The 26,085-nt window shown below is 39.8% G+C and overlaps 1 protein-coding gene across 2 annotated transcripts in view; it reads right to left on the reverse strand.

Moving 5' to 3' along the window:
* The window catches only part of ELMO1 (engulfment and cell motility 1), a 305,386-nt gene that overhangs the window by 254,673 nt on the left and 24,628 nt on the right, over window positions 1-26,085 (reverse strand). The gene's annotated exons all lie outside the window — the stretch shown is intronic.

Below are 26,085 nucleotides of genomic sequence, written 5' to 3' on the forward strand. Positions count from 1 at the left end.
TCCTCACCTCACAAATCCAGAGATACTCACATATAAATACTTCTGTGTGGTACATCTCAGACACATGAATACACAAGGATGTACTATACATCCACAGTGACATAATCAGCTATATAAACATGTCATAATTCTGCAAGAATACGGACATCAACAGATCTTGTGTCAAATAGTGTGAGCTGTGTCAATTTCAGGGAAAGAGGAAAGGGGAATGACCGAATCCTCAGGGTCTGCGGCATTGAAGTTCTGTCTCTTCTGACTCATCAAAGTTTATAACCTTCTGACAACAACAACAACAACAAACGTTTATCTAGAGCGTGTAGTGCCTCTCTGGGCTTGTAAACAAAGCTTCTGCACCCCTCTCTCAGCTCAGTGGTGGCAGGTCACCCCCTCCAGTAGCAAAGCTCCTCAGTACTCGGACACAGCAGCCCGTGTACCCTTCTACAGATGGGGAGGTTCCTACTTGTTTTGCCAAGCCCTCTACAACAACCAAGCATTTCCTGCATGCTCTGCTGAGACCCAGCAAAGCGCCATCACGTACCACAAAACAAGAGAAGCTGTAGAAATCCCCAGCAGTGCAGTCCCACTTCTTCTTAGCAGAAAAAGAGAAGGAAGTGGTGAAAGCATGGAGACATGTTTGCACATACATCCTTTCAAGGAGCTAAGTCAAGAGAGGAGCTGACTGAGTATACCAGACATTCAAAGACACAAACCGGTACAGGTTAAAAAAGGCTTTGACCACCTCCTGTTGCTGCCTCAACTAACCTGGTCAAATGATCTTTCTTCAACAGAAGAAAGGCAGAAGCTGAAGCTCAGATTGGTCTGAACAAAATTATGAAATCATCCCTTTGTTGGGAAATGCTGTACCTTTGTCTTAAACTACTTTTATAAGTGAGAGTTCAACCACCCTTCCGGATGTCTCCGTCTTTCCTTTTCTCATGCGTCTCTGGTCTGCTCTGAAAAGGCTCAGTCCCTTGACTCTGCGAGCCCTGATACATTCTACATAGGGCTCTCAACACATAATATAAAATCAATTTATGAACTTGAACACTCCAGCAATTTATTTCCAACAGCGGCAGTTCTGACGCCGACAGGATCGCGCATCACCACAAAGCTAAGTGCAAGGCAGTAAGTAACACAATGGATGGTCTATAAATAAGACTGGATTGCAGGAAATGCCTTGAAAGACTAAACAATGTGATTAAGAAACACTGTGATATTGTCTACATTTGGTAGATGTTACAGGAACAGGGAATAAACACATTTAAAGCAAGCAGCTGGCACGCTGGTCATTGAGAAAATCAGACATTTACTTTTGGCTGTCTTCTAGCCTGCAGAGCCTTAGCAGATGCAAAGTTCCCACAGTTTCTCCCTGAAACATCAAACTCCCACCATTTGTATCTCCAGCCAGTGGTCGGCTCAATCAACCAGGAAAAAAAGAGTATTTTTGGTCTTTTTTTTTTTTTTTTTTTTTTTTTTTTTTTCCATGTTTGAGTCAAGCAGCTAGTCAGAGGTGATACAACATGGGAGAGGGGAGAAGTGATGTTTCTTGGCAGCAGTGAGCTGTTAATCCACCTCGACAGTCAATTGAAACTGAGACCTTGGCACCTTCTGCTCCCACACTCAGAGTGACAGTGTTTCCCACCTCCTCAGCAGCACAGTCCTTGGTACTCTCAGCCTGCCCATGTTTTGGTATTAAACTGTCTGCAGCACTTAAGTGGGGCTGACTCACCCAGGGCCTGACCGACAGGATACTCCCTGCATTCCCTGGCTTGGCACCACATCCCTGGCAGCAGGGATGCTGGAAGCCTCAGCCAGAGCCTGAGTTTGCTGGCCACAACACAAAAAGAGCAGCAGCAGCTCCTGCCAGAAAAACTTGACTGAGGATAGCTTCAGCTGAGTAAGCCTTTATTTTCAACAGTTTTATTTTCCCCCACCATGTTTCTTCTACTCTTTTAATAAAAAATAACCAGCCATAGACCACATATCTAAAGAGAAGGAACGGAGACTCATAAAAAACACAAAATCTACCTACTGCACAGGCAAACACAGTTTCTTTTGACTGAGAAGAAGCAGCTTGTGGCCCAGTACCTTCCCTCCAAAGCTCACAATAAATGCTGGAGAAAAAACACTGATTCATGGCCACTGGCTGTAGAGTACAAAAGTAAAACAACATTACACAGCAATAAATTTGCAGAAAACTTCCATTTTCCCATGTATTTGAGGATATTAACCCTCATTTTGCTGTATCAAGTTGTGGACTATCTTGACTCACAGAGGAAGAAAGGTTTAAGGAAGAAGAATCGAGGAAAGCTTATGGTAAGTTAGATACATTCAGCTATGGAAAATAAGCACTTACATTCCAAAGCAAGGTGCAAGAGAAGTCTGCCACAGCATTCAGCAGACAATTTCATTATGACTAGTTATAATGTAGGCTAGCACAGATCTCCTACATAATTATAATTATTACTATACGTATGCTTATACAGTCATAAAACACAAAGCAAAGTGACAGATCTTTAACTAATACAAGTGGATGTAGTCCCACTTCTCTCACCAGAAGACCAACCCAAAGATAACAATGCGGCCTGAATGCTGAAAAGCATATAAAATCATCACTTTGTTTCTGTTTCTCAGTGGACATCCTAGTCAAATGTGCTGACATCTTCTTTCCTAATTTATATTCTTATGCATCCAGTGCAACATCAAAAAGATAATTTAGTTTCATTCTACCTACGTGGCAATGTCAGAAACAAATATTCTTTTTGGTTTTTTTTTTTAAAGGCCAAAATTAATATTTAGTTGTCATCCCAAATGTAGGACTGTAAAGAAAATTCTGCAACCTACAGTGCTGACAATTCAAAATTACCTACTATTTATTCCCATGGTACACAGTGTGTTAGACACTGCCCAGCAAAATAAGGAAGGCACAAATCCTGGTCTGAAATGGTTCCAATTTAGTAAGCAATTTTCATTATGTGAATGAAGAACTAGAACTGTTTTCAGCTGCTTTTTGTTATGCCAGCAGCAGTCAAACAGTGAAAAGGACAGGGATGTCGCTGAAGGGTCTAGTTTTTATGGAGTTTTCTCAAGTACAATGCCTTTTTGTCTCACAGTGGGATCTGAGAAGCACTGACATGTAAGAGCAACTTTCCAACTCATTTTTACATTTATTTTTAAGGCAGAATCTGAAGGCAAAAAGGACGCATGTGCAGGCATGAGTGTATGAAGGGGAGGAAGAAGTGAGAGGAAAAGGAAGGCAAATTCCCATTGTTTTCCCTAATGCATGCAAGGAGATGTAGCCTGGAGAATGTTAAAGCAACTTACATGCTCAACAGCAAACTATTTTATAATTTGAGGGGGAAAGAACACAACCAAAGCATGTCTACCACTTGAACATACTTTCTTCCGTCAATATGATTTTGCAGAACTATAACAGATTATCCCATTAAAGTGTCAATCTTGCAATTTATTGTTATTACCACATACAGTACATTTATGCATTTCAACCATACTATGAAGGAGTTCCCATGGTCTGCTAAGTCAGAGTAATAAACATCCAAGCTGGTAATCAAAGTGTGTTAAATTTACTGTAAAAATGCATCAGACAGATATGCAAGCTCTTCATTTACCTGCCTGACTCTGAAGGCTTCATTCAGCACAAATGTGAGTAAAATATATTGAATTTTCCCCTTCTACCTATGCATTGCATGTGGAAAACAGGATCTTATTCATGTATGAAATCCGTTCTCAGTGGCACTCTTTTTTTCAAACTTGTTTTTGCAATTTCATTGGCACTTTCCATACAAAGATCTCAAAGTACTTACTTAAAGTTATCAGAGCACATCTCTCAAGAAATAAATTCTATTCTTACTCCACAGACAGAATAAAAAATGCAAGGCTAATAGGAGCTATGTGACTTGCAGCTCTACTCATAAATGTAAACAGCAGCCTAGAACATCTTATTTTTTTCTTTTACAGAAGAGAGATAATATTCAAAGAGCGGGCCAGCTCATTTCATGAACAGCTCAAGTAAGAAAATTAATGATTAGAAAGTGACTGAAGGAATGCCATGTGCACTTGAGGACTTAATAAAACAAAGCACGTGTTTCTCTTGCCAGGACAAAAGGCAGCATATACAGCACCTGGAGATGGCACAGATCATGCCACCGCTAGACACAGGCAAGCTTTTGCACGGCATTTCTTGAAGGGGATGGGAAAGCAGGGCAGTGAGGCCAACAGGGCCGAGGAGGATGCGGTGGGTGCTGGCAGGAGCTGAGCCCGGGCCCGGCCCACAGCAGGAGGAGAGGCACAGCTCCCTCTGCTCCGCACCTTACGTAAGGAACCACTTCTTGTCAAACCTCATCAGCTTCCTCCGCTTCGCTCCTGCCGCCCCAGCAAACAGAAACTAAGTGGCGAGTTCAGCTGGAAGGTCCCTCGGGGACCAAGTCTGATTAACGATTTTAGAAAGATAATCCAATGCTGGATTAATATCCCCCAAGAGAGTTATTTTTGGAGTTAAACTGCATGACTGAACAGCTGAGTCTAAGGAGCTGTAAACATGCTCTACCATCTCTGCAAGTAATGAAAAGAGGACAGAGAAGCCAGGGGGCTGGATGTACACTCGGTGTACATAAAAAGGCTTTCATGCTGCTTTTTTCCTTCTTAGGCATTCAGTGCTATTTACCCCTGAACCAGACAGGAGTCAAAGGCCCAGCAGACCCATGTCAATAAAATCTGTGGAGGTTTTGACACAAATGGAAGATAAAGCTGTACGGAAGCTATGAGCTGTACTCTAGTAAGGGATGAAAAAAAGGCAGTGGTCTCAAAAAGCAGGCAACCTGGATGAGGTGCTACCCCTCTGCAGCAGCCACCAACACTGCAGGAACAGCTGACACCCCCCCCGCCCCCCCAGCTGACTTCCACGGTTCGGAGCAGTCCATCAGCTTCCAAACAGGAACGTTGCTTTGATGCTGAACCCTAAGTCTGCTAATCTATAAAGCATCATTCGACCAGGAATGAAATATTTAATACTATGTTAAAATGAGCTTTGGACCCTTCAGGTTTAAATACACCACCTTTCCTCTCCAAAATACGTGGAGACCTAGTATTGGAGGAGATTTTAGGATTATGGGTGTCAAATGTACAGGACAGGATGTTTTTTGCCACTGGTAAAGCTGCTCAGGAAAGACTGCTAATATTTGTGTGGTTATCACCTATCTCACTTCCAGCATACTCATAGACTTTCTTCACAATTTCATTCCAAGTATTTTCTCTGTCTACAGTCATCTTGTTCCTGGGAAGCATTTTATACAGTTAAGGTTTCACTATGTTTGACAGGCCAGACCACTCTTCAAAACTAGAGAGCAAAAAAGGCTTTAAAGGGTGCTTCAAAAGTAAAGGTGGACGAAAATACAATAGACTGGATGTACTCGGAAAATAAGCAAGAAGGATGCCTGGTCTTGCCTTTAAAGCACATATTGAAGCTTTTCAGAAAAATTCAGGTACTTCTTTAACATGAACTCCCCTGCTTCCTGGAAGATCATTCTTGTTTTACTAAGAAACTCCTAGTTACATGCCTGTAATTTGTAAGAGGAGAAAAACCTTAAATTTGATTACTCCAGTTCCTATTTCAAACTTCGTGGCAATTTAATTAACTCACATAACATCCAGTCAGATAAAGATCTTTGTTCACTAAAGACATTACTATTGGAGCTCTTCAAACTAGAGACCAGAAAGGTATCAAACAAGAGTATTCAAAAGACAATTCCAATAAATAAATAAATATATAAATATAAAAAGAATTCATAAAAAACCTAGACAAAACCAGAATGCAACACCATAACCCCCACACCAATACCAACCCAGCAGTCAAAAATCTAAGGCTTCACCAAAAAAAAGTATTTTTCAACCATGCTGACTACCTGCCTAGAATAAGAAATTTGAAGATCATGGCAGGTATCTAATATAGAAACAAAACAAAATGCTACTCTGAATACAAGCTATTTATTATTTAACCTACTTAAACTTTTCACAGTTTGTCAAGGCTTGCTCATTTCATCTGGGGTTGTTTCTCGTCATTTGGCTTGACTCCAGATGTTTCTAAACTGAAGTAAGTAGCAAAAACTTATCCCTTAAGATGCAATTAAATATAGTTTTCTTTTTCCACCTTTCAGGGTAGTCTCACATAACCTGAGAGGTAGAAAGGAAGTAATGGGGAAAACATAAAACCTCAATTTCAGCCAGTGGTCCTACTGTTATTAAAGAGTTGTAAGCTGAAAATCAAAGTTCTCAGCATAAGAAAGCTGGAGGGCAGCAGAAAGGAAAAAAGAACATTGATACTGTAAAACAACAAAATGAAGCAATGCAAATCATTACTACTTGAAAGGATGGAGGCAGGTTTTTTTTTGGGGGGTGGGGAGGGAGTGAGAGCAGGTAAAGGGGTGGTGCTTTTTAATGTTTAAACTAAGCACATTCCAAAGGAGTCCCATGAAACTCCTGAGAATTGAATAAGTTGATCAAAGGCCGATCAAAAACAAGCTGAAAAGAAACAGAAATCTCAGTGCTGCAATTTTTGAATAAAACTCAAATAAGGGTAAAAAAAATTAAAAAAAAAATATTGCAGTCCTCTTTTCTATTACTAGCATGATATGGCTATGGTACCTCATACTCTCCTGGCATTTGGATAAATTATGGGGCTAGAAAGGACACAAAAAAGAGCACCTTGAGTCAAGTTGATAATACAGCAGAAGCTCAGTCAAAACAAGGATGACTGGCTATATCCCAAAGGAGATAACAGATACAAGAAGATAAGCTCGAAGTTGGGGAAAACCCTAAACATCCTGCTGGAAGGAAGATGAAGCAGCAGTATAAAAACCAAAGAGAATTTGTTACCCTATCAATGCTTATTATACATTCAGAGGAACTACTGGAACTGCTAAGAAGTTAGCAGTCAAATGGAGGAAGAGAGGGCAACAGAGATGTGTGAATGCTAAAGGAAACAACCAAGTTAACTGACAGCATAGATGCTGAAGGTAGAAACAAACAGCATTATTTTCTAATGCAATCATTCAGCACAGAAAAATGCTATGGAAAAGAGTAATATTCCACAGTGCATAAACAGAGGCTGATGCTGATCATAAGTAAGAAAAACAGCCAAAGAAAGGGTGGATACCACTTGTGAGTCTGAGGAGGGCAAAAAAATCTTGAAGACACCAGACTTTTGTCAGGCACTGATGCTGCTCTTCAAAGATGTGCAATTTTGAGTTGTACATCTCAAATATAAGAAGAATCATAAAGGTACTAGAAGCCATCCAAAGGAGGGCTGTGAAGAAAGTGAAGGACATAGAGGGGAATTCATATGAGGAGCAGCTGAGGTCACTTGGCTTGGTCAACCTGGAGGAGACCTCATTGCAGTCAGCAGCTTCCTCATGAAGGAAAGTGGAAGGGCAGACACTGATCTCTTCTCTCTGGAGACCAGTGAGAGGATCCAAGAGAATGGTATGAAGCTGAGTCAGGGGAGGATTAGGTCAGATATTAGGAAAAGCTTTTTCACCCAGAGGGTGATTGGGCACTGAAACACACTCCCAAGGCAAGTGGTCACAGCACAAAACCTGTCTGAGTTCAGGAAGCATTTGAGCAGTGTTCTTGGGCCCATGGTGTGACTCCTGGGGTGTCCTATGCAGTGCCAGGAGCTGGACTCAGTGATCCCCATGGGTCCCTTCCAACTCAGAACCTTCTATGATACCGTAAAAGATAATAAAAACAAGAGAAGGAAAGAAACCACCATCATCAATCTTGCAGCAGAAAGCAGCCTCATGTACAGAAGTGTTTCTCTTATATTTACTGCAATAAGTGCATCAAAACATCTAACAATCAAAACATCCCATGTTTTTCTGACTTCCCAGCACTACACAGTCTCTGAATCCATCCCTGCAGGCTCCTAGCTCTCTGTCAGTTCACTCTCATAGTCACAAAGAATAATTTGTCCTTAACACTTGTGGGCCTCCCAGTGCTGGCTCTCTGATGGACATTGACCAAAACTAGACAGCATGTGAAAAAAACAGTGACGGCCACTCAGGAAAAAAAAAAAAAAAAAGTGTGGCATAGTTAATACTAGAGACTTTGCTCATAGTTAACATTTGTGGAATAACTTGAGCTATTCTGCATTAAATAGAATGTTGAGACTAAGCCAGAGTTTTAATGGACATCATAAATCCCACTATGGAAACAGAAATACTAAAGAACAAACATTTAGAAAAAGTCACATATCAAAATAACTACTGTGCATATGCCCATTCTTAACACAGGTGTCACCCTGCTTTGCTGAGTACTGATCAGTTGGTGTATCTGCAGGCCTGGAATCTCTGTTCTGGGGACATCCCAAGGAGATATCACCTTCCCTTTCAATACTGACACATACCTTGGGGGCATTGTTTATAATTCTAGGTCGAGAGGAGCTTGCATACCCGAACAATCATTTCAATTATACAGTCAGATTAACCGTAAGATGACTGTAAGGTAAGACACGAGCAAAAAGATACTAAAGAACACAAGAACAGGGCAAACTCCAGGTTCACACTGCCAGAGCACAGGTTGTATTTTGGGGGGCTCCAAGAAACCTTTTGGAAAAAATCTGACTGCATGATATTAGCATTGCCAACACTGCTGACCCAGCCCATTTCCAGGGGAGATTTGTCACGCATAAAGCTTGGTACCCTGAATTAAATGTCACACAGGAGATCTGGGTATTTTAACATGAGACTATCCCTTACTCATCTCTGTACTGCAAAACTGTGAGAAGCAGATGACCTTATTTGAGCAGGGCAGTTGGACCAGATGACTTCCAGGAGTCCCTTCCAGCCTCAACCATTCTGTGATTCTCTTAAGTACATTGATATATTATTTCTAAGCACTCTTGAAGTCATAGCCTGCCCATCCGTGTTCCAATAATGTGCCTTTTCTGTACTTAAGCATGCACAAATGAGCAAAAAGACCAGCTTTTGTAGCAGGTTGCCTTCTATGCCAAATAGGATTCTTGCAACACACTAAAACCAGCCATTGGTTACAACTTAGGAACAACAATCTCCATAACTCTTCCCATCTGGCATCCAAGAGCAATCATCCAGAAAGTGTCCCAGGTTTCAATAACTTGAACTAAAATTTTAAAGATCAAGGTGGAACTTTACCTCTGACAAGAAAACTGCCCTAAAATGTGTTTGTGTTACAGACTGATACATGACATTCAAGCACTGGGTACAATTTGTGGTCACCCCATAATTTCACTGCACTCTTTGTTCCACATTATAATCTGTATGGCCCAGGGAAAGAGGAAAGAATGATGCAAACATCCTCCTTTATTGGTTTGAGTCAAACTCTAGGGAGTCATGCAGTTTAAGCAGAAGACAACAGTTGAAAAGCTTAGTGTCTCTCCCTTTTAGCAGGGACAGCAAGACAGGTAATGAGTTCACTCAGAAATTACAACCCACATGTGAACTTAAACCTCCATTCAATCTAATTTATGCTCTCATGCTGGGCTATTAAAAAAAAAAAGCGGGGGAGGCTGGAAGGGGGAGAGGACAGTCACCACTTCAGCCACTGCAGTTGAAGCTATACACAAGTGGTATTAATATCTATTGCCATGTTATTAGAGAAAAAAAAAAAAAAAAAAAGTGGGAACACTTTAATGAAGAAACTTGACTCATGAAAAGTACCAGCTCATCTATTAAATATGTTCACTTCATTGTTCAAGTGAAAAGTCACTATCAATTAAAAAGTCACCTCCTTAGTAGTACATAGGATCCGTTTCTCCAAGTATCTTCTATTTTGTAAGGAACTATAATTTCAAAGGTTCTCTAAGACTCCTGAGATGACTAGAGCTAATACTCTGTCAAAAGTTGATGACAGCACAGCTGTGTTTCCCCATTGCCACGTTCCGGTTGAAGCTCCTGCTGCAGCCTCGCTGGGAACATGCAGAGTTATGCCAAGAATGAGCAAAACACTCACTGTTTCCAAATTGGCTAATCAACGGACTGAGTGCTTAACCTCCCCACAATACATGCATCCAGACAAGCAACAAGCACTGAGGACTGAACTGTGCCAGCCACATTATTCAGCAAGACGACTCGTGGCAGTTTTCTTCTCGGGAGCCAGAACATCAATTGTCACCGACGACGATGCAACTCAATCAGCTTCTATCAAAACACCCATTCAAAATGAACCAGCACTTGCTGTCTGATGCTTTACTCTATTGTCCTAAAAACAAATAAGAGTGCCTCAAATATTTAATACCAACTTGGTTCCACACATGGGTTGTTGCCCAGCATTTTACCTGCTAAGAACTTAAAATTGCTAACTGCAGAACAGGGAGACTCTGGCAGCAAAAAGCAAAAGGACATTATGCTTTTGCTGAATAATAACATGCATACCTCTAACTTATCATGTAGCCAAAAAATGGATCCTCATAACTGTTTCATGTGAAAAATATTGTAATACACATACATCATCCTTATGTTCTCTGGTAAAATAAAAATTTTCTGCTCCAAAAAGCTCTCTGAATGGCAAAGTCCAGTTCCACAGCAGACCTCATGTCTGCTCCTCCAGCTCCACAGTTTTGCTTGCCTCCCCCCAGTGCCAGCACTGGCACTTGTCCAGCATACCAGTTCAGAGAGATGGAGTGTCTAAAAAGTAATCCGCAAAACAAAAAACAAAGACAGAACTTTCAGACAGATTAGCCCTTTGAATGTGTTCACTACTCATCCACCCAAGATTTAGGACCACAACAAGCAATGTGTAAGGCCAAAGAGGAAAACACGAACGTAACCTGCTTGTCTTAAATTTTTTTCACCTGTGCAAAGCTCATGGCATACAGCTGAGATTCAATTCCATGGAGAAGAATGATGTAAAAGTAAGCAATTACTAAGTTCATTACAGTATGTCTCATTAATTCAGTGAGCTGTTTTATAATTGTAACAGACATTAAAAGATTAAAGTATTTGGATTAAATCCAAGTACATTTTCAGTGCTCTGATGATTGCCAGAGTCTGTATCTTCAGAATTACAGAGTAACACCCCTTCACCAAGCACCTTGTGAGAGAAACCATTGTTTATCCTTCTTGCTTTCAGATTTCAGTGCTCCCAAATTAAATTTTCCCATTGCACTTGGGGGTGAGGGGTGGCAAACCTGTTCAGGTAACTGTCTACTTCAGTTTGACATGTTAGAACTGTTTCCAAATAAAGCTGTCAACTGCAGTTGACCATTCTGAACTTCCTGGAGGGCTAACACCTGGCTGGAAAGTCCTTTGAGTGCAAACAGAAAAACGGAAACAAAGCCAAACATTTAACTCTATGGCACCTTTCATCTGTAATTCAGTAGTAATTTACCATCATTAGATCTCTGATGTTCAAACAGTAAGGGTGATTTAGGTATCGATCACTTTGAAAGAGCATGTAGCCCTCTTTCTGCTCTTCAGTACAGCATTTCTACTCTGCTGTGGAGGCTAAAGCACAGCTTTACAGGTTTGGCAGCATGGCAACAGCAAGCACAGAGCCTTACTCACTCTCAATTTTACACAAAATTAAGCAACATTCACAGGTTGTACTGAAACTACAAGATTTCCAAAAAGCTACAGTGCACATCTCTACTGAAAGAATACTTAATTTTCTTCTCATTGATGCAGTCCTTGAGCTGCATTCTCAGAATCACAGACAGAGTCTATCAGAAGATGTTAGTCAGGAGTAATGAGTGTGATCAGGAAAGAGACGCCCCATTTCCACAGCTGACAGACAACCTGCCCTGTAACAAGTAAGCAGACTCCCCACATCTGAAGACCAAGACTTGAGTTCCATTTTCTCCTTCTCCTAACCAGGGATTTGGCTGTTCTGTCAGAACTGGAAGATATCTCTAGGGCTCACAATGACATGTTCTCCACAACATGCAGTTCCCAACTGCTTCTTGTTGATCTGGGCATGCAAAACCTCTTAACAGTGTACACAAGGAATGAAGGAAAATAGGACTTTGAAAACATTTTTAAGTTTCCTTTTCACCTGTTTCATTCTCCTGGAATTCCTGTAGGAATCCACTCCTTCAAACTCTGGAACAGATTCCTACAGGCCACACCACCTTCACAAGCTCTTTTGTGAGTGTGTTAAAGAATTAGATTTATTTCAGCCACATCTCTTACCCTGCTGGTCTCACCCACTATTCCAATGATTTTGACTAGGATTGGGGAGGGGGCTGGAAAGATTACGCTAACTCTAATTAAGGCACTTGAGAAAAATTCTGAAGCAGAAGTGTCCATAGGTAAATATGCTGCATCAGTGCCCAGGATAAAGTCTAAGGCTCCCATATAAGCAAGTCAGAAAATGTATTCTAGCATTTGCAAAACAAACCTCTTGAGACACAAGAGCCCCAGATTCTCATTTGACCTTGGTGTCCTTGAGAGAATGTAATCATTAGCAGCTAGTATAGAAGACAGACCACAAAAAAATAAAATTAAAAAACCTACCTGCAAATAGATCCTGCATCTTCCAAGTTTGTTCCCCAAAGCACTAATTAAAGAGGACTCTCTACCACATGTAGGAATCACACTTTAAATGAACAGAGAGCTCTGCTTCAAAGACAAAGATGCTAAACTTGGAAGCAAGAACACTTGTGTCTAATCTTCTTTTATTCAAAGGCTTGGTGTGTGGCCGTGTACTTGCCCTTTGGTTCTCTGTGCCTCCAACCACCAAGTACAAAACGGAGCACCACACTTCCTCCGAGCACTTGAGAGGCATTTAGAGGCTACAGGAGACTGTATCTAAATCATGCTGACAGATTACCCAGAATGGGCAGCTGCCTCATTTATTCATGTGATTGGAAAGACTACTCTTCCAGACCTTCCTGTATTTCACCCTTCCCAGCCCTCAAGGCCCTGAAAGTAGAGACTGGTTCACCTATTTCTTGCTACCTTCCTTAGACTTAGTACAATACCTTCCATTAAAACCAGAGAGGTAGAAGTGAAGATGCAACTTTAGGGTCTGCTGGAAATGGTCTGTACTCTTTTTCAGCATTTCAGAGCAATTATCCATTAGACAGGGCTTCTCACAAGGACCCCAGATATGCACTCTGAGATGGGACAGAAGGGAGCAAATCCTCTTTTGGCTATATTTATTTTCCAGTGTGTCTTAATTATCTTCCTCTGCCAAATTAAAAGATTCATTACCAAGACAAAATGACAAATATACTTCTAGGTGATTACATACTTTAAACCAAATCAGCAAGGGAAACTATTTTCCCAGGCAAAACAAACATCACCATTATTTTCATGTAAGCCAAGATTGAAAGAGCACACAGAACATAGTGTAAGGACCAAGCCTAAAACCTCATTGCCATTTTCTTTACATATAAAGCTGTTTTTCCTTATTTTAAGCACCCCCAAGGCACGCACAAATGTCTGCGGAGCCAGTCAAAATGCAAATACTGTGAAACAGCCAAGCAAGCAACTACTGCTTGTCTTTTTATCAGATTCTTCCTTTTACTCAGGCTTTCATCATTTAATATAAGTGACTTTGCCAAACACCATGTGCTTTGGTTTTAGAGCACTGAAAGTTTAAGCTGTTCTCTACTCAGAAATAATTTGTCATCTGTTTCATTGGTTCAGCCATTCCTGGCAACTGCCTTACTTTCAGCACACCCATGACAGGAAGAGGCACCCCTGTCCTGTAACAGTTACCTCTTTCTGGACCCAAATAATCTTTGTAGTTTTACACAATGGGATTAATGCACAGCTGCTGGCTACCCTACTCTCCTGCTTTTGTTTTTCATGATTTCATTGCTGAAGTGGAAATACAGATGTTAAAAGAGACAGGCACATGACAGAAAATGTTCACCTCCTGCTTTGAAGATGCATAACATGACGGCAAGATGAAAAATCCCACAGCTGTGAAGGATGCCAATTTTCTCAGGAACTGTTTCATCTCTAACAAGATCAATTAACTGAACTATTGCCAGTAAATTGAGGAGGTGCCTATCTGAACAGCTCCTTTCCTAAATCTGTTACTATTTCCCCTGGTTCATTAACCAACCTTACTTAAGAAAGAAGAATCCTATCTTAAAAGGAAGAAGGCAGCAAGTTAGCTTTGCATGCCACCAGCCAAGGTACCTATACTACTTATTGCTGCTTTCTGCTAGGAGAAACTTAACCATGCCAAAAGTTGGCAGTTTGCTCTAGCAGCTAAGAAGTAAAGAGCCTTGTTGAGCACGTTTTCCTTTTGAGCTGCCACACATGTCATGATGTATTCAGCACAGCTATTAGCTGTGTGTGAGAAGGAAGGCCTCTGCAGGCAAACTGTGGTCCTCTAAATTTTCAAGTTTCCAAGAACATATTACATTTCTATTACAGATGGCAAAGATAGTAATGATAACCTGAAAAGTATTTTCAAGCACTTTTCGATTAAATGCTACCTAAGGCATGATTTGACCTTGATCCGCTTTTAGATTTTTTTAATTATTGACTTATAATATGTGCATTAAAAGTCACTGGAGACAAAAAGCATTTGTATTTAAGATCCTATTTTTGCTTTTGCATGACTTTAAAGTGATGACAGTTTTAAGACCTGCTAGAGTAACCATGGATTAGACTTTAATGTGCTTTCCTTGCTCTTAGTACATAAAATTTTCACATTATCAACTCTTAAAAAGAATAGCAACTGTCAGGAGTTTTATCATGTTCTTTTTAATAATGATGAAGAGGGAAAATATTTGTTTATTTATTTTTAAACAGGACATTCATTCATAGAAGAAATCTAAGCATAATACATTTAGCCTAGGCTGTACAATTCATCTCTCTCACCTTTAATTTTTTTTCTCCTTTTCTTTTCTGATAGTGTTTTATTTCCCTTTACATGACCCATTCTTTAAGCCATCTTCCACCTCCTCAAAGAGATTACATTCACACATATGCCAACCATTTTTTTCCAGGTGAAGATTTTATACCAACTGCTGAACTTTCATCTCAAAGTACATCCCAAATGAGATGCAACAGAAACATTTCAACCCTCACCAACATCTCTCTGCACTTTTCAGGCTTCTAAAGCATGAGGAAGCAAGACCTTCATTGCTAGTTTGGGAAATCCAGAAGTGTACATTGATATTTCATTCTTCCTGTATTTTTTTAAAATGTCAGAATGAAACAGTCTATGCTCTGCAAAAGGCAAGTATGGTAGCTTTTGGGAAGGTCAAAAGTTAGAAAAAAACTCCTGGTTTCTTCATTTAGCAGCCTCTTTTAACAATACTGATAAAGAGACATGGAAAGGAGAGCAGTTGTGTAGGGATGGCAGCAGGGGGGATGAGAGTATGGGTCTAAAATTCTTTCATTCTCTTATTTATGGCTCTCTCTCTTCCACCAGGTTCTGACCTTACACTCTTCAGGGGACACTGTCCCAAATACTAACAATCAACAATGAGAAAAAGCGAGAAGAAACACACATTTCCTGCTGTCTTCCTCAACACCCACAGAGCAAATAGTCCCCAAAGCACACTTCACCCTGCAGCCTTTGGGAAAACATGTCCCAGACACACAAGACGTAACCATGCAAATTATAGCTCTTTTTCATGCTTGCAGGCTCACTATGCCTTCTTTCAAAATCCCCTTCCTGCTGACAGATATAAATCAAGCAAGCAAACTCACTCCATGAAATCAAAACTTCACATGGCTACATGTATGTTTTTTTGTTTTTTTAAATATTAACTTTATACATGAGCATAAGCAGCAAAAGTAATGCACCAAGTATTATCTTGCACTGGTTTTTCTAATCAAAATACACGGTAACCACAAAAGGAAATGCTTCCAGACTGTAATGAAGGGACTGATTCATATGCCCCAGAGAACAAGTGCTGAACAATGTACACTCAGTAAGGCTTCAGCTTTATCCCTTATTAAAATAAAACCACGTGTCTGATCTTTAACCCACTTTGATTTATTAATGCTTTTGCTTTTCAATATTATGAAAGCAAGTATGAACAGAGGAGTTAGAAGAAAACAATCAATCACAAAACCCTTACACACCAAATGTTAGAATTGCCATCTATCTTACTTCCTCCTGCAAATATGTGGATTTATAGATTTGAAGGACTAGACGAGAATTCCAGTTTGAAAGTCACAAAAGTCGGCTGAAACAAACAGTAAATTACAACATCCCAAATGTAACACAGCCTCAGCTACTGTACATAAACATCAGTTGGTCATCTGTCAACTAACTAAAATGCCACATGCACTTGAAAAATAATAAAATATAAAGAAGAAAAAGGGAAAAGTCCTTTGAAAACGCCAGAGATTTATCTATTCCAAGTTGTGGATGAATAAATTTTCAAATCCAAGTAACAACTGGCTTTACATCTCAATATTTTATGTTTCAGACACTTTACCGACCAGAGATCTTCACTAGAATGCAAATCTGGATTAAAGTCACAATGCAGGATGAGGTTTTATCCTTTTGGTTGTGCCCCATTGCAGAAGATATTCGTTCTAAATTTTAAAGTGTGTAACATTTTCCATGGGGCATTCAGGAAACTCCTAGCACAAAAACAATGAACAGGATGTTGCAGGTCAGGATAGAGCTACACTCACTGAATGAGAACATTTGAGGAAGGGGAGGAGGAAACTTTGCACAGTCTTTCATTACACGGCATCTTCTTGTTTCCAGCCCTATACAGGATTTGGTTTTGTGGGATAAGTGAAGTTTGCATGCAGATCTTGCCTGGCCATATCCATCTCTTGGTTTTATAAGAATTCAAAGCCCCAAACAATTTAATAGGACACATAACTATGAAACAGCTGTGACAGCTTCAGCCAGTCCACCCTCTTGCTCTTGGACCATCTGTGAACCTATAATGAGCATGTGTGACAGCCAACCTGAACACAAGGACAGGCCTGTAAATTTGGGGTTGTTTTTAACATTCCTGCTAATAAAACTATCACTGCTCAGTATCATTCTTTTAAGATATATCCGATCTGTTACTACATTGCAACTGTCCTGTGCCTGGAAATACCTGGAGCATGAATATTCCCACAGCAATAGGGTAGCTACACAGAATGCAAGAGCAATACCTGCACGCTGAAGTTTCCTGTGCCCAGAAGAGCTCATAAGCTGGTGCTCTATCTCCTCACTGAATCTTTCCTATATAGGAAGGCCTCTGCACAGTGCTTCAGTTGGATGAAAGTTTATGCAACTTCCAGAAACTCCTTCTGATAAACCCCATGCTCCCAGCTCTTGTTGGAGTTTGTGTAAAAAACAGGTGCTGTGAGACCATGGGATGGGTCATAGCTCTCATCCTCCCCCAAGCCATGCTGACTGTAAGACTGAGGAATCACTGAGAACTCTAGTTCTTAAAGCAACTGCTAAGATTCAAAATCCAGCAGCATTTCTTGAAGTCCAGTAAGCACTGCACTTGCTTTAGTGAAATTGTCACCTTTGTTTCACAACAATGCAGCCCCAAAAAGCTTTTTGCAGCAGAAGCAGCAGGATGGATTTTCAGCTTCCCTATTTCAGATCTGGTTTTATTCATCAGACTTTCCACACGGTAATCCTTGAAAAGCAATTTTAATGCAATACTTTCAGCATCAAATTGAGAGGCCTAATTTGTGGCTACAGCTGTGGCCTGTTATCTGTACTTCATCACTGCAGTGGAGCACAACACAAACTCCATAATTCTTCAAACTTCGACTTGCCGCTACACCACAACGGCAATTAATTTGCTTCTTCCAGCCTCTGCCATTAAAATAAAACTGCAACATACCACAATCTGAAAATAAAACAAATTCAGTCCCAGCCCTACCCAACCTCTATGTCATTTAAAGAAAACCCCTGCAACTTCAGCATTTAAGAAGTTGGACTTTTGTCAGATTTTTTTATTCATATACTTACTTTTAAAGGTTACTTATAATTCTGACACAGTAACTTCACATTAGCACGTAAACTACAACATTAGCTGAAGTTTGTACAAGCACTTGGCAAAAAAAAAAAATCTTGCCTCATCAAAACAAAAATAAAACTTGCTGAAATGTTTTCATATTGAACTAAAAAGCAAACAAATGAAAAAAAGGAAATAAATAAAAATCCAAGCAAATCTTTACCCAGCAACTACTGCACTACAAACAATTTGAGATTAAATCACAGTTTCAAAAACAATTCATAATAAAAAATATTGCTCTAGAAATCTGTGAATGGGTTTTTCTTTTTTGATAATGCTATCATTACGTAAGCAAGGGTCATTAAAGCCCTTTCCCAATAACATAGTAACTTTCATAGGCTTTTCATATCAAGAAAAAAGGTTTTCTTCCTTTCATTTACAAAGAAAACTCTAACAGTAAAATAGTTTGCATCAGATGCAATAGCACTTCCTTATTATATCATAAACATAAACCTCACTTCAAAGTAAAGATTATTTTAGACTTGAAATGAGTACGTTTTTTAATCAAAAAGGAAATTCAAACTAAAGAGGCTGTGATTTTATTTGAACTTTTATTTACTAAGTTTACAGAGCTCCATTCTATCCTTTTGGAAGCAAGTATAGCTCATATTAGTTCTCTTATGGTCCCTACTGGAGCATAGGGTAAAATCACTTCGACATTCCCCTTGGAATAAGACTAGCAAATCAGTCAGGAGTCTAAGAAGAATCATGCCACTCCCAAAATAAAACTGCATTTCGTAAAGTAATTAAACATCTTGTGCGTGTGGCACAGCTATACCTCTCAAGAAACTCCATGATTTGAGAGTGACCTTAGAATACAAGCTGTGCAATAGGAAAGAGCCCAAGTATGGCACAGATCCCCTCATAGTAGACACACTGCACTGCGAAACACTATGGCATGCCCTCCCAATTAGCTGGACCTTTATGAGTTTTTCTGAGGCTCAACCAAATAGTAAATGTGGCAGCACCAACATTCAAAATTATAATTTTAATTCCTCCTAAATGCGTGTTTCAAATCAACTGTTACCTTCTGTAACAGGTATATTTAATGGCACTTAACCCAAAAGTTTGCTACCCCAGTATCTAAATATAAATCAAGAAATACTTTTCTCAGCTGATATTCATTGTCTTCACTACTGAAGTGACTATTAATTCCTGTTGTTAAAAAAAAACCACACTTATTGTTTCATTAATTAGTTTTACATTATAATTTTAAATGAACTATTGCTAAATGCACAGTTGTACTAGCACAAACTCACATGGATAACAAGAAAAAACATTTTTCATTGGAGACTTAAAAAAAAGATATAAAAACAAACACAAAAAAATCCCTCACAAAAAACCCACCACCACCAGCCTTCTAGAAATAAGTCTTAGATCATAGTTTTAATATGTAACAAAATATGAGATTGAGAGACAATAATTTTATTGCATATTACAAAATGTCTTCATGTTTTACAGACCATATGTTATTGACTCACTCCTTCCCATACACAACAGCCACCTTCTTTCTTTTACTTTTCCATCATGCTCTTTACTCTGCAGCTATCAGCTATGCTTTTCTGTCAGACTGATACAGACCTAAGCAAGATCAAAGCATGTGTTCCCTAACTTGAATTTAGCTTTCAAGTATACTGCTTGCACTTCATGACAGAAAACACTTTTTTGCAACTTGAATTGTTTACCTTCTTCAGCTACAGCAATTAGACTAATGAGAGTTACTACCCTCCCAAGCAAACATTTTTTTAATGCAGTCATTTAGCCTGACAGGCCTGCCAAGCTGGCGCAGAGGGCTTTAAACTAAGGCTTCTGGGGGAGGGGGAACTCAATCCATCTCCCACAGCACACTTCTGGAAAAGCTGTCAGCCCAGAGCTTGGACGGGTGTGCACTCTTTGCTGGGTTGAGAACTGTCCGGATGGCCAGGCCCAGAGCGTGTGGGGAATGGTGCTGCATCCAGCTGGGGGCCAGCTGTGTCCCCCAGGGATCTGTGTTGGGCCCAGCGTGGTTCAATATCATCATGGATGACCTGGATGAGGGGATTGAGTCTACCAATAGCAAATTTGCAGATTACACCAAGCTGGGGGTGGGGAGAGTGCCAGTCTGCTGGAAGGTGCTCTGCAGAGAAACCTGGAAAGGCTGGATAGATGGGCCAAATCCAACAATAGGAGGTTTAACAAGACCAAGACCAACAGACTTGTCCAGATACTTCCAGATGCCATCCCGCCCCTCCAGCCTGTCAACCTCACTACATAGCTTGGTGTCACAAGCAGACTTGCTGTATACACTCAGTCTCATAGTCCATGTCACTGACAAAGGTGTTCAACAATGCTGGTCCCATTAACCACCCCTGAGGAATGCCACTCATCACTGCTCTCCACCTGGACATTGAGCTGTTGGCTACAGCTCTCTGGCTGTGACTCTGCACACAATTCATTATCCATAAGTTGGTCCATCAATCAAATCCATGTTTCCACAGTTAGAGACAAGGATCCCATGCTGAACAGTGTCAAATGTCTGCACAAGGCCAAATATATTTGATGTCATTTGCTCTTCCCTTATCCGCCATTGCCGTAACCCCTTTGTAGAGTACCACTAAATCTGCCCAGCACAAATTACTCCTCGTGAAGCTGTGTTGGCTCTCATCAATCAGGTCCTTACTTTCCATGTACCTTAGCACAATTTCCAGGAATATCTGCCCCATGATCTTGCCAGGCACAAAGGTGAGACTTGCTGGCTGGTACTTCCCAACGTCTTCCTTATTCCCCTTTTTTCCCCAAAGGGCAGGACCCTTAAGACCTGCTGGAGCAGGTCCAGAGGAGGACCACAAAGATGATCAGAGGGATGAAGCCGCTCTCCTATGACGACATGCTGAGAGAGTTGGGTCTGATCACCCTGGAAAAGAGAAGGCTCTGTGAAGACCTTAGAGCAACCTTCCAGTACCTAAAGAGAGCCAATAAGAAAGATGAGGAAGGCATATTGTGATAAGACAAAGAGTAATGGCTTTAAACTGAGAGAGAGTAGGTCTAGGTTAGACATTGGGAAAATATGTTTGAGTAGTGAGACACTGTTGATGCTGTGCTTGTCCCACCCCTAGCAGTGTTCAAGGCCAGCTTGGGTAGGGACTTGAGCAGCCTGGTGTAGTATAAGGTATACCTCCCCATGGCAGGGAGACTGGAACTTGATGGTCCTTAAGGTCCTTTCCATCCCCAGCTATTCTATGACACATGAGCTCAGGCTTTTAGAATAGCATCAAGAGTGGATATTTGCAATAAAGCCACAGAAGCTGTTTCACTGATAACTTTTAGTGACCCCAAATCATTCACAAGGATGTCCTGAAAATATCCAGTTGACATATTATTGGCATATACTATTGAATATGCAAATACATATCCTTACCCAGGTACAAAAAAGTGTTGTGATTTGTCTATGGGCTTCTGTTCACTGCAGCAAGGGCCAATTTGCACAGCATTCTAGTACTCTACTCCCCTCCACAAAATTACTCATCCATGATTGTACACAATATAAACTGTAAGATGTGCAGCTGTAGGGCAGAGGTTCAAGGCAAGACTTCAGCTGAGGTGAATATGCATCTTGCTTTGATAGGCTATCTATATTTTGACAAAACATGAAGGCCTTCACACATCCTCAAGAATTCTGCCACATAAGAGGAGGAAACATGAACTGCCAAGCATAAAATTCATTCCTATAGAACTTCCCTGTTCTGCAGAACAAGGTGCAGGTTATCTGCATGAATTCTGCTTATAAGACCTACACACCAAGGTCACACAGAAAGTCACTGTCAGGGCTTAAAGTAGAAAATGAATGCAAACTTCTTTGCTGTTGGTTTCCATGAGGGAAGGATTTTACCACTTAACGCCCAGATTCAAGGCTAGTGCTACAGCCAGAAGAGCAGCTTCTTACATACAAAGCAAGGAGTCAAGAGAGGTACAAAGGGAGACCAATGAACTACTGAAATGTGCAAAATCTTTATTTCTTTAAGATATTGCATAGATTGTTAAGATGACTAAGAATTTTATTCATGAAAAATCAACCTCAAATAACTCAAAAGAACATTCAGCGTGGGAGGTTCTTTTGCAAAAATTAAATAGCAATTGTGATGAAATGGTATCTTCTACCAAGCTACCAAAGAATTTACATTTTGCTCATACTCTTACCTAACTGTAGAACCAGGAGCCATACACAAGGGATAATAGCCAAATTGTTACCTCAAGATGTAGCATTACTTTAAAAACACGGGTGGGAGAGCAGGAAGCAAAAGCAAGGTTAATATTAAAAACAATCTTAGGGCAAGGTTCTTATTCCAGACCTATCCAACATAGCTAACCTTCCCTTCAGCTGTGGATCTCTACAGAGCTAATTTTAGCAATATTTCAAAAATGCTGGCTAAGTACAGTGCATGTTTGATCTACTTATATTCAAACTAGCTATCATTTGCCTTACCTATATCTACAGCTGATGCCTTCTGGTTTAAAACCTGGTACTTCAAAAATGCTGCCAGAAGGTGACAAGAAAGGCTATTAACACAACCCAGTATTTGCTAAGTATGCTTTTTGTATTCTTTCCTTCTCCCTCACCTGTGCTATATTCACAGGAATTTAAATTTAATAAGCAAAGCTATAAGCTTCTGCCTTTAAGGTGCACCATCTAGAAGTTTTGTGAACATCAGCAGGTAAATAGTTCCAACTCCTCCAATTCTATCACTAGCATGTGTAGATTTTAAGGATCTTAATTTCCAAAGCTATTGATAACTTTTGGACTCAGTGATCCTTGTGGGTCCCTTTCAACTTATAATATTCTGTGATTAAATCTGTGATTACTTTGCTCACCCCACCCCCCCAACCCAAAAAAAGAAGACTCCTGGTTTCCCTTTAAAAATGTACAAAATCAATTCTCCTGTTTAAAAGGTCATTAAAAAGCATTAAAACAATACATTGTTCAGTTGAAGAGATCAAACACTGACTAACTCCATCAGTTTAGGACAATGTGCTATTATGCTTCAAAGTCACATGTAGCACATATCAAATGAAACGTCAGAGAAGCAAGGCATTTAAATGCATATTTGACATACTTTTTGCATCTCAGTACATTTCACTTCTCAATGGGGCTGTGGGTGGGAGAGGAAAAGGTTGGTTTCTTATGGATTTGAGTGTAAAGGCATTATTTGGCAATTTAAGTCATCAGATATTACAACTGCCCACTGCTAGATGCTGCCACATACAGAAAAAACATATACCAGAGATCACCATTCTGCATATTCAGCAGGAACACTTACAATCACTGTCTCCTCAGACTGCGGCATTATACAGCCCTCATACTGCAATGCCAACATGAGTAATTAAACTTCTGAGCCATTCATTCATATTTGTGCATAACAATATTTACCATTCTCAAGTACTCTATGTCACTGGACTTAGATCCAGCCTCAAACAATGACAAAAAAAAAAAAAAAAAAAAAAAAAAAAAAAAAAAAGGCAGTGTATTTTAAAAAGTCCAAAGCTACTGCTGCTGCCATTTTGCAAATTAACTTCAACATTAGCTACTGATCAGCCAGACCAACATTTCTGTCACATTTTGTCTCCACTTCTGTAAAGGATACAAACCCCCATATTTAACATCTGTTGATTAATGTGTGTATACACCGCTCATCTTAGGCTCTACAGAAGACAGGGTAACATTTTATCTCATATAAAGACGCTAAGCCAGGTGCACCAAAAGCAGATGTAGATGCCTGAACTCTGTGTAACATTAAAACAACAGTTTTTTTGTGTCTTACATAAATTTCACAGAAAAAAAAAAAAAAACTATACTCATGGGTAAAGTTACTGTAAATCATTCATTTTCTCCAACTCAACCCTCACCTCTATCGTAATGAACAAAGCCAAACTTCAGATTTCTGTCAGGATGTTAATCAAGTACCACCACAGCTATCGCTTAACACTTCCCATATGGAGAGCTCTTTGAGGATATAATAGTCATTACTGACAATTTGCAAATGAGGCATGTGAGAATTAGAAGCAGGGTAGAATCAGTAAGTGGAGAGACAGGGTTGGTCAACCTCAGAATGTTAGTGTACAAGATATGAAAGCTATGAATGCACACTGAACTGGCTAATATTGACTTCTGCTTGTTTCAACATTCCTCCAATTTGCTTACAAGAAAAAAATGAATGTAAATGCAGATAAATATTACTAAAAGCAGGTTAATAAGATTACATTAAACTTCAACAGGCATTTGAGTAAAATTTAAATGCCTTTAATTTGATATAATGTACTTAACTAAGGAAGTAAAGAAACTAAAACTAAAGCCACTTAAATTCTGCTTAATATCCTTGTAATTTAATCCACTTTCAAAGCATATCTTAGTCTGGATTAATTCTTCCAAGTGTTCCTATGTAGACAAACCCTCATCATATGCTAAATGCATAGGCAGCTTTCTTGAAGATAGTTTATCTTATACTTAGCATAAAAGACAGATTACTGATGAGTTGCTGGTGACCTATAAATTCCCTTATAACACATCAATACCCCACTTACATACACTTAAGTAACAGAATTCAGATAAACTGAATATCAGAGTCAATGTTTCTATTTGCTAGAAATCAAATATTTCTTTTTGAGCTTGTAGCAAAAAACAGATTCAAAGTTTCAACCAGACCTCTCAGTTTTACTGTCCCTTAAATCCAAAGGAAAGATTTCATATTGACATCTGATCTTTTATCTATTACCATCAAGATTGATATTTGCTTACAGAGGGGATTGTACATCTTGTTAAATTTCATTTCATGTAGATTTCTTAACTTCAGACAAATAAAATGTGCCTCCCTCACCAAATCTGAGGTTCAATGATGTCAGCCTTGCAGAAGGTTTTTGAAGGGCATAAAAAAATGTGCTGACTCTTCTGTGGGCAAAGCTTCCCAATGTATATAAGAGTCATATCTAGAACCCTTCACCAAGATAATTGAGTTCTCTCTGTATGAGAGGCAGACAGCAGCTTACAAACTTACTTGTGAAGGCAGGAGGACTCTGGCTTGCAGCTCTGAACAGCTGGCAGTGCACAACTACAGTTGGACATGTACTTCTTCCTAAACTCATCTTGCCCCAACATCCACCACTGCACAGCAAAGCCACAGAAACTGCTCTGTAGGCCAGGTCCTGCATGCAGTCCATGGGCAAACACCCCACCTGAGCCATCCACTACCTTACACTGAGGTGGGCCTCAAAAGGAGCCAGCACCAGCAGCCACAACTGAGGTGAGACTTGAAACTCAAGCAAAAAAGTCCTACCAGGCTTCATTGCAGGTCACCCAAAGAGGAAAAGAGAAAACCACCTTGCCCTATCCAAGGGGGGAAATGGGTCAGTGGCCAAAAGTGGAGGCGAAGGCAAGAAGGCTCAGCTATTGAAAGTGGCAGGAACTAATGCACGGCAAGCTGGTATTCAAAGTCTTGGTCTTGTTGTGAGAAACCTACCTTCCCAATATGGTCAACTAATGAAAGTAAAACATGTATTTTAATAAGTTGTGGAAGCTTGTACAGAAGACTATAAAGCATGTTTCCACTAGGATTTTAGCCTAAGCTAGTTAAATTAAGAACCCACCCCTTTTCATAGTTAATTCAAGGATACAGATGAAACTAGAAATGCATCTCCTCCCACTCCTATCACCAACCCCCAGAGAAAAATATTTAAATAGCAGAGATTTGTAATCTGGAACAGAGAGCAGTATTCTCTGAAGTATCATCTAATTTAAATAAGTCTCTCTCATTAACTTAAAGGCATTCTAAACACTCCATCAATGCTTTGTTATTTTATGTGCTATTTCACACAACATCTCCTCAGCATTAGTATACACATTTCTATAGACACAAATATGTAATCATAGATTTATGGTATTCAGTCAAATCATGTATTTGGAATAGTAAATTTATTCTTAATACCAGTAAAATATTCTGTAGCTATGCAGTTGCTTTTTTTGCTGCAGCTCCATTAACTGAGTACTCTACACTGTTTGCAAAGTCACAAAATTCCTGAATAATTTTAACTGCATACATGCAAATAATCTCTTTCCTTCTAAATTCTTACGTGGGTCCTTATTACCGAATTAAATGCTTGACTACTCT

The sequence above is a fragment of the Sylvia atricapilla genome, chromosome 1 (genome assembly GCF_009819655.1).
Source record: "Sylvia atricapilla isolate bSylAtr1 chromosome 1, bSylAtr1.pri, whole genome shotgun sequence".
Taxonomy (NCBI): domain Eukaryota; kingdom Metazoa; phylum Chordata; class Aves; order Passeriformes; family Sylviidae; genus Sylvia; species Sylvia atricapilla.